At 35.9% G+C, this 19,939-nt stretch overlaps 1 long non-coding RNA gene across 2 annotated transcripts in view; it reads right to left on the bottom strand.

Moving 5' to 3' along the window:
- The window catches only part of LOC309625914, a 62,684-nt gene that overhangs the window by 17,620 nt on the left and 25,125 nt on the right, over positions 1 to 19,939 (bottom strand). For both annotated transcript variants that reach the window (XR_014242789.1, XR_014242790.1), the window contains exon 2: positions 10,969 to 11,080. This is a non-coding gene — a long non-coding RNA (uncharacterized lncRNA). The remainder of the gene's footprint in view (positions 1 to 10,968; positions 11,081 to 19,939) is intronic.

The raw sequence follows: 19,939 nt of genomic DNA, 5'->3' as shown, positions 1-19,939 counted from the left end.
GTGGCAATATTATTTTTAATTTTTTTGAAGAATTGCCATGTTGTTTTCCACAGTAGCTGTACCACTTTACATTCCCACTAGCAATGCACAAGTGTTCCAGTTTCCCCTTGCCTATTTTTGAACAAGGTTGTTTGTTTTCATGTTGTTAAATTTTATGTTGTTGTACTCTATATTTTGGGTATTAATACCTTATCAGATATATGATTTGCAAATACTTTCTCCCTTTCCGTAGGGTACCTTTGTACTCTGTTGATATTGTCTTTTGATGTACAAAATTTTTTATTTTTCATGAAATCCAATTAAAATTTTTATTCTGTTTTCCATGCCTTTGATGTCATATCCAAGAAATCATTGCCAAATCCAATTTGTGAAGATTTTGCCCTATGCTTGTTTCTAAGAGTTTTATAGTATTAGGTCTTACATTTATGCCTTTGCTCCATTTTGAGTTTATTTTTGTGTATGATGTTAGGTAAGGATCCATCTTCATTCTTTTGTATGTGGATATCCAGTTTTCCCAGCACCATTTATTGATAACACTATCCTTTCCCCATTGAATGGTCTTGGCAGCCATGTCAAAAATAATTTGATCATATATACAAGGGTTTATTTCTATCTATTCTATTCCATTGGTCTGTATGTCTGTCTTTGTGCCAGTACCACACTGTTTTGATTACTGTAACTTTGTAGTAAGTTTTGAAATCAGGAATTGTTAGTTCCAAAGCTTTGTTCTTCTTATAAAAAGTTGTTTTGAAAAAAAAAAAAAGTTGTTTTGGCTATGTAAGTTCACTTGAGAGTCCATAGAAATTTTAGAATGAGTTTTTCTATTTCTGCAAATAATGATGTTGGGATTTTGATAAGGATCGCACTGAATCTGTAGATTGCATTGAGTAGTATTGACATCTTAACAATATTAAGTTTTCCAATCAGTATATATGGAATGTGTTTCCATTTATTTATATCTTTAATATTTTTCAGCAACGTTTTGTAGTTTTCATTGTACAAGTCTTTTACCTTCTTGGTTAACTTAATTTCTAAGTATTTTATTCTTTTTGACGCTGTTGTAAATGGAATTGTTTTTATAATTTCTTTTTCAGATTGTTCACTGCTAGTGTATGGAAATGCAACTGCTTTTTTTGTATTGATCTTATATCCTGTTGCTTGCTGAATTCATTGATTAGTTCTAACAGCATGTGTGTGTGTGTGTGTGTGTGTGTGTGTGTGTGTGTGTGTGTGTGTAATCTTTAGGGTTTTCTACATAGATCATATCATAAGTGAACAGAGATAATTTTACTTCTTCTTTTCCAATTTGGATATCTTTTATTTATTTTTGCTTAATTTCTCTGGCTAGAGCTTACAACTATGTAGAACAGAAATGGTGAAAACGGGCATTCTTGCCTTGTTCCTGATTTTAGAGGAAAAGCTTTTATTGAGTGTGATGTTCACTCTGAGTTTTTCACATATGGTTTTTGTTATGTTGAGATAATTTCCTTCTATTCCTACTTTGTTGAGTGTTGTGTTTGTTTTAATCATGAAAGGGTGTTGAATTTTGTCAAATACCTTTTCTGCATCAGTTGAGATAATCATGTTCGTTTTGTCCTGCATTCTGTAAATGTGCTGTATTATATTGATCAAATTTTGTATGTCAAACCACCCTTATATTCCTCTCTCTGTCTCTCCCTATTCCACAGAAGGCACTTCTCTTATTTGTATCTTTTAAAAATATGTTTTCTGCTTTGATTATGTTTTGGCTGACATTAATATTGCCAAAGTGCTACCATTTACTTGGTTTATCTGTTTCTACCCCATTATTTTCCATTTTTGTGTCATTTTGATTTATGTGTGTATTCTGTAAACAGTGTACAGCTAAATTTCATTTCTGTTTTTGTTTTTAGGTCAGTCTAAGAATCTCTGTCTCCTGACCACACACACACACACACACACACACACACACACACACACACACACACACACACACACTGGATTTAACCCATTTATTTTTACTGCATTAATTGAAATATTTAGTATTATACTTCTTACCTTGGTGTACGTTTCCCATTTATTTTACTTTTATTTTAACCTATTAAGTGTTCTTGTTTCTTTTCCTGTTTCCTTTCCTCCTTCTCCCCCATCCCTTCATCCCTTCTATCCTTCCTTTTTCAATATTTTTGTGGTTTGAAAGTTATACATCTTATTATTATTCTCCAAATTGGTAACTTTGTGTTTTTTCTATCAACATTGACAATCCATCTTTTTTACCTGCCTCTCTCAGAAGCTGAACAGTCAGTGGTTTGGCACTTTCAATCCCTCTTTTTGTCTACTAATTGCATTGACTTTCTGAAAAGCATGTGGCATCGGTATTTGCAGATTTTTATTATTTTAAAACCATGATTCCTCTACTTTTAGAGTAATGGTTTCTTAAGTCATATTATGCTTCAAAGCCATATAGAAGTAAAATGTCATGATCTTACTGGTTTCACTACTTTCCATTATTTCTTGAATTCCATGATGGCTTTTTTCCAACTTTGTTGTTATTTTTTTTAAGATTTTTTTTTAAGATTATTTATTATTTATTTATTTTTGGCTGTGTCAGGTCTTAGTTGCGACGTGCAGGATCTTTGTTGCGGCGAGCAGGCTCTGGGGTGCGTGGGCTCTGTAGTTTGTGGCACACAGCCTCTCTAGTAGAGACACGCAAGCTCAGTAGTTGTGGTGCATGGGCTAAGTTGCCGCACGGCATGTGGAATCTTAGTTCCCTGACCAGGAATCAAACCCACGTCCCTCGAATTGTAAGGAGGATTCTTTTCCACTGGACCACCAAGGAAGTCCCTGTTGCTGTTATTTAGTGAAGTACATCATCTAGTAATTCCTTAGGAATGGGTTCTGTGAGAAGTAAACTTTCTACAGAATCTTTGTAATTTGAAAATATTTTTTGTGCCTTCAAAATTATATGATGGTTTGGTTCTGTATTTGAATCCTAAGTTTAAAATTATTTTGCTATGGAGATAATATATTCCTCTATGGATAGCTTGCAGATGTGAAGTCATATGCTAGCCTACTTAAAATATTTGTAGGTAGCCTATTTTGCACTTTGCTCTTCTTCCCTCTCTCTCTCCCTCCCTCCTCCCTCCCTCCCTCCCTCCCTTCTTTCCTTCCTTCCTTCCCTCTCTCCATTTCTTCCTTCTTTCATTCCTCCTTACCTCTCTCGCTCTCCCCCTTTCTTCCTTCATTTCTTCTTTGGCACCTAAATAGCTCTATCCATATCAAAAATCTCAGTTAGATGTATCTGGTATGACTTTCCCCCACAAGTCCTGCTAGACTTTCCGTGGACTCTTGTATCTGTTTTCCTTGCCTCTTTTTCTCACAATTCATTACTCTTTATTTTGCACTCTATTCCAGAAGAATACCTCAGCTTGCATTTCCAGGTTGCCAATTTAATCTTCACTTATTTCCATTATGTAATTCAAGTCATGTACTGAGATTTGTTTGTCAAGTTGGGGAATGATAATTGTTTCTATTTTCCAACTACTCTGATCACTTTTTTCACACCATTTTTTTTCTTATTGTGATAACCTCTCATTTCTCTGAGGATACTTATGATTATTTTCCTCTGGTCTCCTTTGCAAATTATGTTTCCTCAAGTGTCAGTCTGTTTCATATTTTCTCAGGTATATGTGGTTCTTAGAAATATGCTTATATTTATGAGGAGAGATTTTTGTTTCAGCGCTTCAGTTAGTTGAGAAATTTTGTTTTCCTGGAACTGAAAATATATTCCCAAGGTTGTGTAAGAAAGACAAGGAGGGTGTGCATGCAGGTGGCTACCTTGTCTTGTGGGTGTGGGCTCCCATCTTTCTTGTCTGCTGAAATGTAAGTGGAATGCTACCCCACTTCTGTGGCCCCAGTGCTTTTAGCTCTGAAAGTCTTTCACATTAGACTCATAATTTGTTTAGAGGAAAGTACTCTCAGCCTATTAAAATACAACAGCAAGGTTTCCTCGTAGTCACCTAGTCAGTAGTCATAAAACACAAACTTTGAAAACTGGAAAGGTCATCAAGATTCGAAGGAACGGAGTTATAAGTCAGTCACTTTTCACTTGGTGGAGAGAGGTATTAGTTTCCTACTGTTGCCATAACCAACTGTCACAAATTTAGTGGCTTAAAACAGCAGATTCATTGTCTGACGGTGCAAGAGGTCAGAAGGCCTAAAATCAGTGTCAGTGGGGCTGTGTCCCTTCTGGAGGCTCCAGTGAAGAATCCATGTCCTTGCTTTTTTCTGGATTCTTGAGGCACCTGCGTTCCTTGGCTCAGGGCCCCTCCTCCCTCTTCAGAGCCAGTGTCTTCCATCCGTCTGTCTCTCTTCTCTGAATCTTTCTCTGATCTCTACTTTCATCACCACGTTTCCTTCAGTGAGCCTGATCCTCCTACCCCTCTCTTATAAGGACCCTTGTGATTACACTGGGCCCACTCAGATCACAGGATAATCTCCCTATCCCAAGACCCTTACCTAAGTCAATTCTGCAAAGTCCCTTTTGCCATGTAAGGGGCATGCTCACTCATTCTGGGAGTTAGAATGCAGACATCTTTGGGGGACCATTATTCTGTCTACTTCTGGGGGCTGAGAGGTTTGGGTCGCTTTGGCTGGTGACACATAGCAGGGGGTCGTCTCAGGAGCAGGTAAGGAGGGGCTATCCTAGCTTTGGGGTGGATTCTCTGCCCTTTCCCTGTTGGTTTCCCCATTCCCCTCATCCACCCTACCAGCACTCGCACCATCCCTATGGGGCTCATGTGTTCCTTTCCTCTCTCCTTGCTCAACACTAATAGCCCAAAGTCATCCGACAAGGACCCAGAAGCCATACCAGCCAATTAACAAAATTCAACGGATAAATGTCAATGATTTACACAAAGTATTGTCAGAAAGAATATAAAAAGTAGGAGGATTCTTTATGGATTCTGTAAGGGCCTGTAACAATCCAATTTATGTACCAGAAATGACTACATATGTTATACAATCGAAATACCTCAACCAAACCCTGAAATGTATATGTGTTGGGCCTGCATTTAATCTAGGGTCGTCTCTTTAGATTATGATGTGAAACGCACTTTTGAGGACTTTGATGAGAACCACATGGCAGGGTTCTGCCGCTTAGCTGCAGAAGGGGGTAGCCCTATCCAGCACAGTGCGTCCTGTGTAGCTTTCATGTTTGAAGGACGGCTTGCTTTTCTGTGTATAGGACAGATGCATCTTTCTGAAACAGGAAATTTGTTGATAGAGCCCATAATTAATATATTTAACCTGAGCTGTTGATAGAATGAAACCTTTATTATCTGAGGATGCCATCCTTCCTCCACATAGGAAGCAGAGTGTTTTTCCTTGTTATTGTTGATCTGGCTAATGTCTTTCCACAACACTGCACTCCCAAGGAAGGGTGGACAAGCCAGAGACAGATAAAGAACAGAGTGTCAAACCCCAGCAAACTCATTTATCACATGTTGTGGATGGAAGCCAGCTAAATTTTAATCTTGCAATATTTAAGAAGACAGTGTATGATAAACAAGTTAATAAAATAAACATAATTTCACATAAGCTCCTGGTCAAAACACAAGTTTTTCTTTCATAAAATATTTTTCTTAATTACAAAATACTTCAGACAGAAAATAGAGGGTGAAACATCTATGCATTTAAGATCCAGATTTAACAAATGTTAATGTTTGCCTTGTTGTTTTCAGATTTTTTTTTTAAAAATAGGTATGTTTAAAGCCCCTTTTTTTCTTTTCCTGATCTCATCCTCTCTCCCTTCTTCCCTCCACAGAACTAGCCACTCTCTTCAAGTTGGTAAGTATCTTTCTATCCAGACTTTTGGTTCTTAGGAAGTTTTTGTATAGTCATAAAATAGACATTTTTGTTTGATGTACTTGGGACTTTATGCACATGTCATTTTGCAACTTGATTTTGTTCTTCAACTTTGCTCTTCAGATTTACTCATGCTCCCATTCATTCATTAAATGACATCATTCTATTCCACTCTACTAATAGGTCTCATTTTATTTACCTATTCTCTTATTTATAGGTATTGAAATTGTTTCCAATGTTTTGTTACTTCAAAAAAAAAAAAAAAGCTGCCAAAAGACCCTAATTTTTGCTTTTCTTGTTTCTGTGTATGTTTGTATGTGTATGTTTTCTTTCTAGTTTACTAATTTCTTCTAAGGTTTTATCCTTCTACTTTTCTTATTAGATGTACTCTATCAATCTTTTCCTAGCACCTTGTATAGAGAAAACTCCTCTGTGTCTCCTCCTAGCTCTACTCACACTGAACACTTCTGTGACCACCAGCTGTGTGGGTGGTTTTCTCACACCAAGCAACTCTGCAATACCAGCTGGGTGTCCTACAAATAATTCCATTCTGACTCTATCTACTTGGAGACAGCATCAGACCCCACAGGTTAAGGGTTCAGTCCCACAAGACTGCCCCTCCCCCATCTCACACACACACTTCAGACGCCAGTCTTAAGCCCAAGGTTATCGCCTGTGAGTCTGACCAGCTGGCTATAAATCAGAGGGATAAAACATAGGAAATCACTAATATCAAAGATCTAACTGGCAAGAAATGTCAGTTTCTTATTTTTCAAAAACATATTTACTGGACTTCCCTGGTGGCGGAGTGGTTAAGAATCCACCTGCCAATGCAGGGAACACAGGTTTGAGCCCTGGTCCGGGGAGATCCCACATGCCGCGGAGCAACTAATTCCGTGTGCCACAACTACTGAGCCTGCACTCTACAGCCCGTGCGCCACAACTACTGAAGCCCACTAGCCTAGAGCCCGTGCTCCGCAACAAGAGAAGCCACCGCAATGAGAAGCTCGCGCACCACAACGAAGTGTAGACCCCGCTCGCCGCAGCTAGAGAAAGCCCGCGCACAGCAACAAAGACCCTACGCAGCCAAAAATAAAATTAATTAATTTTAAAAACATATGTATTTTGTTTTTGAACATATTTCAAGCCTCTAATAATCTTGAGGTAGCCTAATGTACCTTCCAATAACCACTAACTATTGATTACAATAGTTTTGATTTCAGTAGTAAAAGATGGTCCACAACATCTCCTTTGGATCAAACTGAGCACTATTTTATATACCAAGGAGTTGTAATGGTTCACTTTGTTGACAGGATATTTCTCTAGGTAGGAGTGTGGTATTCCAGGAACAGGAGCAAGATTCTGGCATATTGCTCTAGACTTTTCATCTCATCAGTGACAAAGGCTGAGTTGAATTTAAGATTTCCTTCACAAGCTAAATAGGAACATTTGTTAAAAAGATGTGCACACCTGGTTGCATTGCCAAGGGATAAACTATCCTGGGCTTTCAGGCAGAAATGCAGAGTTTATTCTCAAATTCAATGGCAGAAGCAGGGTTTGTACCATGTCTAGAGATGAGGATCTTGGGCTGAGAGGCCCATGTGTTCCCAGATCCCTGTATTAACTGACATCAGGGGAACTGCTCTGAGGGCACTCTGCAAAGAGAAAGTGGGTAGTAGTGTCTGCTGGTAGAATTTTTAAATATAAGTTTATTTCACACACTGATTGTTCATGTTCACCCATTCCAACACCTAGTTCCAAAGAAGAATTTTAAGACGTTCTTACTTTGATGCTCTTCCAGGAGTATACATACTTTAAAAGAGAGCTCTACATACTCACATGTTCTTTTTTTAAATTGAAGCATAGTTGCTGTACAATATTATATGTTACAGGTGTACAAAATAATGATTCATAATTTGTAAAGGTTACACTCCGTTTATAGTTATTATAAAGTGTTGGTTATATTCCCCGTGTTATACAATATATCCTTGTAGCTTATTAGTTTGTGTCTATTAATCGCTTACCCCTGAATTGCCTCTCCCCCCTTCCCTCTCCCCACTGGTAACCACTAGTTTGTTCTCTATATCTGTGAGTCTGTTTCTTTTTTCACACTCACATGTTCTTGGTTGGAGGGTAAATTGGTGCAACTTTAGAGAAGGTAGTGTGGAATTTTCAATCATGTATTGAAATACACTTACCCTTTGACCTTAGCAAGCAATTCCACCCCTAGATAGAAGCAAAACATTGGAAACACAAATGACCATCAATGGAGAACTGGTTAAATAAAATATGGTTTAACCATACACTGTAACAAATGAGGCATCTTTAAATATACTAATTATAGAAAGACTTCCTTTGTTAAATGAAGGAAACAAGTTGCAACATAGTGTATGCTGGCATTTGTATAATGAAGGGTATATATAAATGTTTGAAAATGCATAGACTATCTCCAGAAGAAATTATGAGAAATTGGCAACAGTGCTTATCTCATAAAAGAAGAACTGTGACAGCTAGACAGAGGAAGAAAGGATACTTATACATTCCATATATTATTCAGATGTGTATTAATTTCCAAATATATGGAGACATTTTAGATATATTTTTGTAATTAATTTCCAATTTAATTCTATTGTGGACAGAGAATATTTTGTGTAAAATTTCAATCTTTTGGAATTTATTGAACTTTATGTCCCAGCACATATGCTCTATTTTAGCAAACTTTCCATGTATTGAGAATCGAGCTCTGAAATATCAATTTAGATAAAAGTGATTAATAGTATATTTCAGGTGTGTTCTATACTTCCAAGGAGTTTTAGTCTAGTTGTTCTATCAATCACTGAGAATGGGGTTAAATTCTCCAATTACAATTGTGAGTTTCTCTATTTCTCCATTTAGTTCTCTCAATTTTTACTCTGATTAATTAGGAAGACAAAATTCCAAATGTGTTATTTCAAAATTAAGTGCATACACATTTAGAATTTTGCCTTCCTGATTAATCAACCCTTTTATCATTATAAAATGATAAACTTCTCTTTTTCTTGAAGTCTACTTTGATATCATAGACACACCAGCTTTTTTTTTTTTTTTTTTAATTTATTTTTGGCTCTGTTGGGTCTTCGTTTCTGTGCGAGGGCTTTCTCTAGTTGTGGTGAGCGGGGGCCACTCTTCATCGTGGTGTGCGGGCCTCTCACTATGGCGGCCTCTCTTGTTGCGGAGCACAGGCTCCAGGCGCGCAGGCTCAGTAGTTGTGGCTCACGGGTCCAGATGCTCCGCGGCATGTGGGATCTTCCCAGACCAGGGCTCGAACCCGTGTCCCCTGCATTGGCAGGCGGATTCTCAACCACTGCACCACCAGGGAAGCCCCACACCAGCTTTTTATTTCATGGAATACTTCTTTCCATCCTTTTACTTTCAGTCTAGCGTGTCTTCAAATTTAAAGTGTGTCTCTTGTAGACAGCATATACCTGGGTTTCGTTTTTTTAAAAAAGATCATATCTGGCAATCTCTGCCTTTTTAGTTAGAATATTTTGGTATATTTACATGAAGTGCAATTATTAATATAGTTGTATGCATATCTACCATTTTATGATTTGTTTTCTACTTATACCATCATTGTTTTTTGGTTTTGGGTTTTTGATGTTATTGCTGTTGTTCCTCTGTTTCTCCTCTCCACCTCTGGATCTAAGAGATAATCTCAGTTTTGAAATACTTCCTGAGGAATAGAGCCACAGATTACACTGCTATAGTACCAACTCTTAAACATTTTATTACAAATAAGACTGTCTCAACTTCCCAGGATGGCCCAGTTTTTGCACATAGTGACTAGTTCCTTTTTTCTACTTCCTTTTCTTCATTTATGTGACATGAATCACCTTATTGGCATCATACCTTGATACTATGGTTTATTTCTCCTGCTGCTGCTGCTGTTGTTGTTATTATTATTTTGGTCAAAATGGGACTAGTTCTAGGATGTTTTTGAGTCTCTAGAGTATGAAGGTTTTTGGTCTGAGTCGTGTGTAGGCTCTTATAATCAAAATTGGTCTTTTTTGAAATGATAAAGCTCCACCTTGGCTCCGAGAGCTCTTGCTATGGTTATAGGTGGGCTTTGTCTCCAGTCTCTCAAAAAGCAGAAAAGTGAAAAAACCCAGCATCTTGGGTTCATGTAGCACTTATATGGCTCAGGTCTTTCTAAGTTTCAAGAGGAAGTAAACACCCTCGCAGTATTTACTTGCTTTTATCTTTTGAAACTTTTCCTTCAAGATTCACTGAACTTCCTCCAGTCTTGTCAACTTCTACTTCTGCATGATTTACTGAGATTTAAATTTTTTTGAAGACATATTTCTAAAAGAGAATTATTGCTTGAGTACAAAATTTAAAAGAGCAAAATAAGAAGACAAGTGTTTCAGAATAACTGCCACCATATTTTTCAACTCTGCATCCCAGAAACACAAAATTGTCATATAAGAAACACAAGTAAGGGATTCTCTCTGGAAACCAATAACAACAAAAATAGCTTAAACAGCACACACACACACAAATTTAAGTAGATTATAATTAAGGAAATGTTTTACACAAATCCTGCTATTAATCTAAATGCTGATGTTTTTATCCTGTTTATAATAGTTTTGGATTGAAACTCAAAAAGAATGCCTCAGAGTAAAATTAAAACTTATTAATGTATCATTTTTGCCTATATTCTCCTGAGCAGAGGTACATTCTGGTTGGCTCATATAATTGTCATAGTAAAAGGAACAACAGAAGCTCAACTTAAACAGACAATTGCAACTTAGCTGATGTCATCCCAGAACATTTTATAAGCTCAAATATTTGTTGCAAGATTTAACTGATTGATTGGAAAACACTAGGATAAAATTTAATGACATTCATTTAAAAATAAATTTAGGTGAAACTTATTTTTAAATTAAACTACACAGAGTCATTTTAGGAAAATTAGAAAATTTAGATAACCAAGGAATATGAACACATAAGAGCAAGGTTACATATTACTGATTCCCATTCTTGACCCAAAAACCACTCTCAAAAAAAAAAAAAGACTAAAGAAACAAAATTGGGGGGTGGGGAGTAAAAGAAGACAAGTCTTGAATTTAGGAAAATGCCAACTACCTTGTGCAAACATCATGGAATTCTTGCTGCATACATTACAGTTTGGACCAAGTGAAGGAAGGCATGGAGAGTCCTCGGTCTCTTCCTTTTCTGGGAAAGCAGTACAGTGTTTCTGGGAATACAAAAAGGACATTCTAGAAGTGGTGGTGGGGTTGGGAAGGGGGGGCAACACTGTAAGGGCCGGGTCTAAGGCACTGGGGATGTCCCAGTCCTCAGGGGCTGGGTTGTCAAGATAAAAAATAGAACAAAGAAGAAACTGGGTCAGATTTACTTGGGGTTATTTCCACATCTTTGGACCAACACTAGTAAAGGGAAGAGTAGCTGTGAATACCCTCATCACACAGAAAGCTGATACTCACTAAGGTTGTTGTTTTGGGGTTTTTTTTGTCATTATTAAAGTTCTTGGTAATATGGCTGGTTAACACTGCTGCAGGGTAACATACTGAAATCACAACCCTGTCTCCTTGGTAGGTCAGTATACACCTCTGAGACACTGTATTTCCACCAGGAACACGGTTCCAGGAAACCAAACAAATGTAACAAACAATAACATAAAACACAAAAATGAAGTTGCCAGAGGCAAAGTTCCTGGGCTGTTTGGCCCATGACACCCACATTCCTCCTGTACATGTCAGACTGCTGCGTGGTCCATGGATAACAACATAAATCTGCATCCTTCTGCTTATTTTTTAATGTAAATATTTTATTTTTGAACATGTAATGCATACACATGTTAAAAAATCTCACAGGATACAAAGATAATTTTAGTAATCAGAAATAATCCCTTTTTCTTTTTATTATTTTTTAATTACAATAACTGATATGTGCTTCTTGTGGCTGAAGTAAAGAGGGAAAGCTGAGCTGTGTTAGTCTCCTGCTGGAGCAAATGACCACAAACTTGGTGGCGTAAAACAACACACATTTATTCTTTGATCGTTCTGGTGCCAGAAGTCAGAAGTGGATTATTTTCCCCACCTCAAGATCCCCAGGGGTTCTGATTCAATTGGTCTGGGCTGTTGATCTGGGCATCAACATGCATGAGTCCTGACCTGAGGTGCTGCTTGGTGACAAAAGTGGGTGATTAACTTGTTTTATGACTCCTGGAACTCTCCACTCTAAGGCTCACCCCTGCCTACTCCTTGCACTCGGGATGTTAGATCCAGGGTGTGGGCTCCTGCAGGTTTTTGAGCCCTTTCCTATCATCCATTGTTAGATACCCCTGCGGAGTATGACTTCATTAGCTAAAATAATGATAGATTTGTGGAGTGTAATTATCTCAAAATAAAAATAACAAACCAGAGATCCCTGGGAGTATTAGAACCAAATGGACCAAGATATTTAGATAAACTTAAGGGACTTCCCTGGCATCCAGTGGTTAGGACTCTGTGCTTTCACTGCAGAGGGCGCAGGTTAAATCCCCAGTCGGGGAACTAAGATCCCACAAGCTGTGCAGTGCAGCCAAAAAATAAATAAATAAATAGACTTAATACATATGTGAAAAAATATAAATGGACAATATAGGCACAAAAACATAAAAAGAACCTAATATTAATATCAAGTATGAAAAAGAAAATAATTTGAAATAAGAACATAATGGCATAAAAAATAGAAGAACCAGCTGATGAGTTAAACAGATTGAAAAACTCTCCCAAGAAGAAAGCAGGAGAGGACAAAGAAATACAAAATAGAAAAGAAATAAAAACATAGAAAAAAAGCTAAGCTATATGGAGGACAGAGTGCTAACGTCTACTATAATTGATTCTAGAAGGAGAGAAAAATAATAATGAAGAAAATATGTGAAGAAACGATGTAGAATTTTTCCCAGAATTGAAGAAATGAGAAAGACTTCAGATTACAAAGGCTCCTAAAATTTCAAAAAAGAAAAACATGTGACCTTCAAACAAATGATGTTATTCTTCTTCCCATTAGAAACAGATGCAGGAAGACAGTAATGTTTCAATGGGTTGAAGCACAAAACTTTTAGTCTAGAATTTTATATCCTTTGAAATTTCCATGTGTATGTCAGAGCTCAATGAAACAATCTCAAACATACAAGGCTTCAAAAGGGTCACTACACAAAGATCCACAAACGGTTTTCAAGAAAGTCTTCAAATATGAAGAGGAACAAATCTAGGAAATGCTACAAATAGATATGGAAAGTTAGAATGATCAAATAACTGTGTAAAAAACCCCACAATATAATAAAACAGAATACAAGTAAAAAGATAAGCAAAATGAAGAGAGAAATTATGTACATAACAGCCCAGGATCTAAATGTTAAGAAATGTCACAAGACCAAGATGATAGGGTATAAAGGGAAAGAAAGGAAGATGAAAATGTGTTTAAAGTTCTAATCTTGAAAGGAGGGTGTTGTGGGTTGAATTTGTCTCCAGAAAGATAGTTCAAGGCCTAACCCCCCAGTACCTGTGAACGTGGCCTTATTTGGAAATAGGGTCTTTGTAAGTGTACTCAAGTTAAGATGAGGGTCATACTAGATTAGGATGGGCCTTAAAAACAGTGACTGGTGCCCTTATTAAGAAGGAAACACTTGGGGAATTCCCTGGCGGTCCGATAGTTATGACTCTGTGCTTTCACAGATGAACTAAGATCCTGCAAGCTGTGTGGCATGGCCAAGAAAAAAAAAGAAAAAAGGAAACATTTGGATGCAGAGACACAGACATGCAGGGAGGAAGGCCATGTGAAAATGACACACAGATTGGAGTGATGCAACTACAAACAGGAACTGCCAGAGGCAGGTGAGAGGCAAGGAAGATTCTCCCTCAGAGCGTCCAGAGGGAGCAGAGCCCTGCCAACACCTTGGTTTCAGACTTCTAGCCTCTAGAACTGTAAAACAGTATTTTTCTGTTGTTTTAAGCCATCCAGTTTGTGGTACTTTATTATGGCAGCCCCACAAAACTAATACAGAGAGAGATACAGATATCAAATTTAAAAAAAAACAGTAAGGAAAAAGAATATAGCAAAAGGAGGGAAATTGAATGTAAAAAAGTAAGATGATAATCACAGTTAATATAAATGAACTAAACTTGCTAATGAAAAAAGAGAGAGTGATATAGTAGATTTTTAAAAATCCAGCCATATGCTGATTTGTAAGACAGACCTACATAAAGCTATAGAGAGTTGGAAAGTAAAAGGATGGAAAATGTATGTTAGGTAAATGCTAATTAAAAGAAAGCTGGTGTGACTGTATTAATATAAAAAATATAAAAAACTTTAAAACAAAAAGCGTCATTAGGGATATAGAGGTTTACTATACAATAGTAAATGTTCAGTTCATAAGAAGATATAAAAATTCTACACATGTATACACCTAATAAATTAATTTGAATATTCAAAAATTTATAAAACTACAAGAAGATATTGGCAAATCCAATGTCATGGTAAAGAATTTACCAAACATCTCTTGTTGATGTAAGAAGAAAATATAGATTTGAATGACACAATTAAGCTTGATTTGATAGATACATATAATGTTATAAAAATTCATTATTCTCTAAGCTGTAAAGCAAATTTCAGCAAATTTCAAAGAATAGGTATTATGCCGGCCCTAAAAACAGTGACTGGTGCACTGATTAAGAAGGAAACATTTGAGGAATTCTAAAACAAGACCTGGAATTTTTCATTATTTGGAAATTTAAACAATCTATACTTCTAAAAAGCTCATGGCTTAAATATAAAATTGTGAACAAAATTAGAAAATAATTGACATATACACGCTAATATATATAAAATAGATAACTAATAAAAACCTACTGCATAGCACAGGGAACTCTACTCAGTTTTCTATAATGATCTATATGGGAAAATAATCTTAAAAAGAGTGGATACGTGTATATGTATAACTAATTCACTTTGCTGTACACCTGAAACTAACACAACATAACTATACTCCAAAAAAAAAAAAAAGAAGAATGACATTCTTTTCAATCACATGAACATTTGAAAAATGACCCACATATTGTGGTTCTCTGAACACCATGAATTAAGCTGGAAACCCAAAGGTTATTAGAAAATCCTTATGTGTTTGTCATTTAAAAAGTATACTTTGGATAATTTTTATGTAATAAAAATAATAACCCATGGGTCAAAGAAGAAGTCTTAATGTAAATTAGAACATGTTCTGCAAATAACAGAAATCATATTAAAATATGTGGTATACTAGTTATATTACACTAAAACATATATTTAGGAAAATTATAGCCATCAATGCATAAATTTTAAAAAAATAAATGCTGAAAATTAATGAGTCAGGCAAAATAAACCAAAGAAAGTAGAAAGAAGGAAAATAATATCTTACAACAGTAAAAATAACTATGACAACATACAGCGATATGAATTATAATTTAGTAGTGTTCAGTGGGAAAAACGGCTACATTTAGCCTGATTTTTTAATTCATAAAATTCAGAGTAAATTGCTTTCTATTGTTTTTTGAATGGCTTACTCAGGTATAATTGTTATACAATTAACTGGATGTGTATAAAGTAAACAATTTGATCAGTTTTGATATATTTATACACCCATGAAACCATAACCACAATCAAGCTAACCGACACAGCCGTACTCCCCAAAAGTTTTCTCCTGCTCCACTGTAACCCTTCCCTTCTGATTCTCCCCATCACCCTCAGCAACCATGGATCTGCTTCCTGTCCCAATACATTTGTTTCTATTTTCTAGAGTTTTATATACATGTAATCATGCCATGTACTTTTGGCTTCTTTCATTCATGATGTTGCATATATCAATAGGCCATTCCTTTTTATTGGCAGATGGTATTCCATTGCATGGATCTAGCATAATTTCTTTACCCATTCATCTTTTTAATTTTAACCATTTTAGTAGGTAATGGTATATTGTAGTTTTAATTGGCACTTCCCTAATAACTAATGAGGGTTAGTTATGAGCATCTTTTCATGTATCTATTTGCCATCTTCTTCGTTGAAGTGTCTGTTGAAGTCTTATGTCATTTTTTTAGTCAAGGTTTTTTTTTTTATTATTGAGTTTTGATAGTTCTTTATATATTCTAGGTACAAGTCTTTTATCAGATATATAATCTGTAAATATTTTCTCCCAATCTGTAGCATGTGTTTTTATGCTAAGAGTGTATTTTGAAGAGCAGAAGTTTTCAATTTTGCTGAAGCCCCATTTATCAATTTGTACTTATGCAGACTGTACTTTTGGTATCATATTTAAAAAATCTTTGCCTAACCTGAGGCCACATACATTTCCTCCTATAGTTTTTCTAAAAGTTTTGTAACTTCAGGCTTTCCATTTAGATCTCTGGTCCATTTTGAGTTAATTTTTGTATACTGTGCAAGGTATGGGTGAAAATGTTTTTTGTTGTTGTTGTTTTTTTTTAGCACGTGGGTATCCAATTGTTCTGGCACAATTTGTTGAAAAGATCATCCTTTACCACTAAATTGTGTCTGCATCTTTATTGAAAATTGGTTGTCTGTATTTATGTGGATTTATTTCTGGACTCTTTAATCTGTTCTAGTGATTTGTCTATCTTTATTCCAGTACCACTGTCTTGGTAACTGTAGGCAGAGAGAAGTAACATATTAACCACCAGTGAATGCAACTTAACTGTCAGTTGACTTCCTACTTCTTAATAGCTACATGGAAAGCCAGAGACAGTGGTAAAATATATTTAATGTGATAAGAAAAAGAAACTGTCAACCAGAGTTGTGTACCTACAAAAATTATCTTTCAAGAATAAGGGTCAATAAAGCATTTTCAGTCAAACTGACATAAGATTGTTGGATAATAATAGAGGGGCCCCCACTATAACAAATTCTAATAGATGTTTTTCAGGGAAAAGGAAAATGATCCAAGGTGGATGGTCTGAAATATAAGAATAAATATAAAGAAAAAAATTGGTAAAAAACAAATATTAGTCAGTGTAAACATTAATAATAATGTCTAATTTGAGCTGTAAATATAAAGTAGTATCAAAATTGGGAGAAAAAAATGATCAAAGTAATGTTCCAGGGTTCTTACATTACTCAGGAAAAGGGGAAAGATATTGACTAGCACTGAGTTGTTAAATATGTTTATTAAAATATCTAGAGAAACGTGTAAAGATAAACATTGATAAAAAAAACACTAACCGAGTGGAGAGAAAAACTTGTTTCATTCAAAAAGACAAGAATGGAGGTGGAAAATCTTTGAAAAGTCTGGAGAAGAGAATGTATAAAATAACACAGGAGGAATAACTGTAAATGCTACATATTAATATTATATAAAGATACAATATACTCTCTAGGTAAAAGGCAAAGATTAACAGATTAGACTTTTAAAAAATTCAGCTGTATTCAATTTTAAAAAGATACACCTGGGAATTCCCTGGTGGTCCAGTGGTTAGGACTCCATGTTTCCAATGTGGGGGGCACGGGTTCGATCCCTGGTCGGGGAACTAGGATCCCACATGCCCACGGTGCAGCCAAAAAGTTTAAAAATTTTAAAATAAATAAAAATTTAAAAAATAAAAAGATACACCTAAAGCATAGGAACTCAGAAAAATTAGAAGTTCAAGATAGAAAAAGATATATGCACTAAAATAAAGGTGGTGTTGCTAATTCATACCAGATACAAAATATTTTAAGGCAAAATTCATTACTAGTAATAAAGAGGGTTCCTGCATAATGATTAAAGGTTCAGTTAACTAGGAAAATAGAACACTCTATATGCTTCTATGCACTTAATACCATAGCCTCAAAATATGTGAAGCATATATTGAGAAGTACTAATAAAAATTAACAACCCAACATGATAGAGATTAGGGCACTCATTTCTCAATATTTCACAATAAATTTCTTTATTCCTTCAGCAAATATTTATTGAGCACCTACTATGTACCAACACTGAGAATACAACAGCGAATAAAATAGGCAAGAATCCTTACCTTCAAGGAACTTTGATTCTGAGGCTAGATAGAGCAATAACAAAATTAGTAAGGACACAGAACATCTGAACAGCACAGTAAACAATCTTTATCCAATGGACACATGTAGAACATGAAAAACACTTATGAATACTGACTGTGTTCTAATCTATAAAGTCAACACACATACAAAAATCTAAGAATTAATATCCTATAGACCATGTTTTCTGACCACTATGGATTAAGCTAGAGATTAAAACTAAATCTTGCAGGAAAGATTTTTGCATCATTCAGTAAAGCTACAGATGTGCATTTTCATTGACCCTGTAACTACACTCTTAGGTTTCTACCCTTGAGAAAATCTGACACATGTGAACCAGGAGGGATGTATAAAAATGTCATAGATGCTACACCTGTTTTTTTTTTTAAAAAAAAACTATTGGTGACAGTTCATCCAGAAACAAATGTTTACCTGCAAAAGATAGATTAAAAATAATTGTGGTCTATTCTTATAATCAGTAACAGACATTTATGAACTACACCTGCTTGCATCCATATAGATGCAAAACTCAAAAGGTTAGTTTCATGTTATTTCATCTAGACCTAGTTTGAAGTTATATACTTATTATGGAATGGTACCGCTTCATGTCCCATGCAAATGTGATGAGGGGGAAAGAAAAGCAAGGGGAGGCTAGATCCAGAATTCAGGATTGTAGGAAGGGGTAACATCAGGGAGGCACTCACAGAGGATTGACAATGTTTCCATCTTTTTACCTGGGTGCTGGCTACAAGGTGTGGTAAGAATGACTCTAAGATGGCCCCAGTGATCTCTGTCCCTAGTGTTACACCTGTGATTATGTCACTTAATATTGCAGAAGGGATTTTACAGACATAATTAAGGTTGCTAATCAGTTGATTTTGACTTCATCAAAAGGGAGGTTGTCTGGGTGGTCAAACCTGATCACTTAAACTCTTTAAAAGCAAAGCATTTTCTCCAGCTAGTTGCAGAGCAGGAAGTCAGAGATTCAAAGCATAAGGATTTGACTGACATGCCACTGTTGTCCTGAAGATAGAGGGGCCACACGTTAAAGAAGTGAGGACTTAAATCCTACAGCTGCAAGGAACTCAATTCTGCCAACAAGGATGAGCTTGGAAGCTGATTCTTCCCCAGAGCCGCCAATGAGAATTCAGCCCAGCCATGACCCTGACTTCATCCTGTGATACCCTCAGCAGAGAACCCTGTCCCACCATGCTGGACTTCCATACAGAACTGTGAGCTAATAAAAGGATGTTTCTTGTGGTAATGTGCTACAGAGCAACAGGAAACTAATATACATAGGCATTTAAATTGTTGGACTTCTACTTTTTACTTATTTTATAAATAATCTTTAGTGTGATTTCATTATTTAATAAAATTTTAAATTTATAGAATTTTAAAAATTTATTTTTGAGATTTAATTGACATATAGTATAGTGTAAGGTGTACAAAGTGTTGATTTGATACATTTATATATTAAAGAGAAAGCTAGCAGTTAATTCTCTTGACTTTAGTGGGCGTTCTGAACAATGCAGGTGGTGGGGGGTAGTTGTGTGTGAAAAGAATTTAAAGATTTGGCCTACACAATAATGATAATGTGTCTTAAAGACAAATCATGGGTTATGAGCCATGCCCAAGACCATTTTTATGATAAGTCTTTTATTAGACTGCATAAAGTTACAAAGCAAAGATTATACACTGGGCCAAGAATGCAGACTGCTATTTATGGAGGCCCAGAATTTGGGAAATGATTCAGTCCTGTTTATTCTATGTAATGATGTTATTGCTGCACTAAACATAAGGGTTGTCAAGTGATTCTGTATGTCAGTTTAAGTGTGTAAATATTTCTGTTATGGCATCCTTATGTACACTGACCATGAATATTTTATTTTATAGTGTGCTTGAATTAAATCCATTATAACCAAAGAAGGCATTTGATCCTGGAGTAAAGCTGGCATGGCTGTACCCTGAACCCATCGAGCATGGAATTACTACTAATAATACACGTGAAATATGAGCAAAAACCCTGGGGGCT

The sequence above is a fragment of the Balaenoptera borealis genome (genome assembly GCF_965194805.1).
Source record: "Balaenoptera borealis genome assembly, chromosome: 3".
NCBI lineage: Eukaryota > Metazoa > Chordata > Mammalia > Artiodactyla > Balaenopteridae > Balaenoptera > Balaenoptera borealis.
This window is presented reverse-complemented; position numbering and strand designations above follow the sequence as displayed.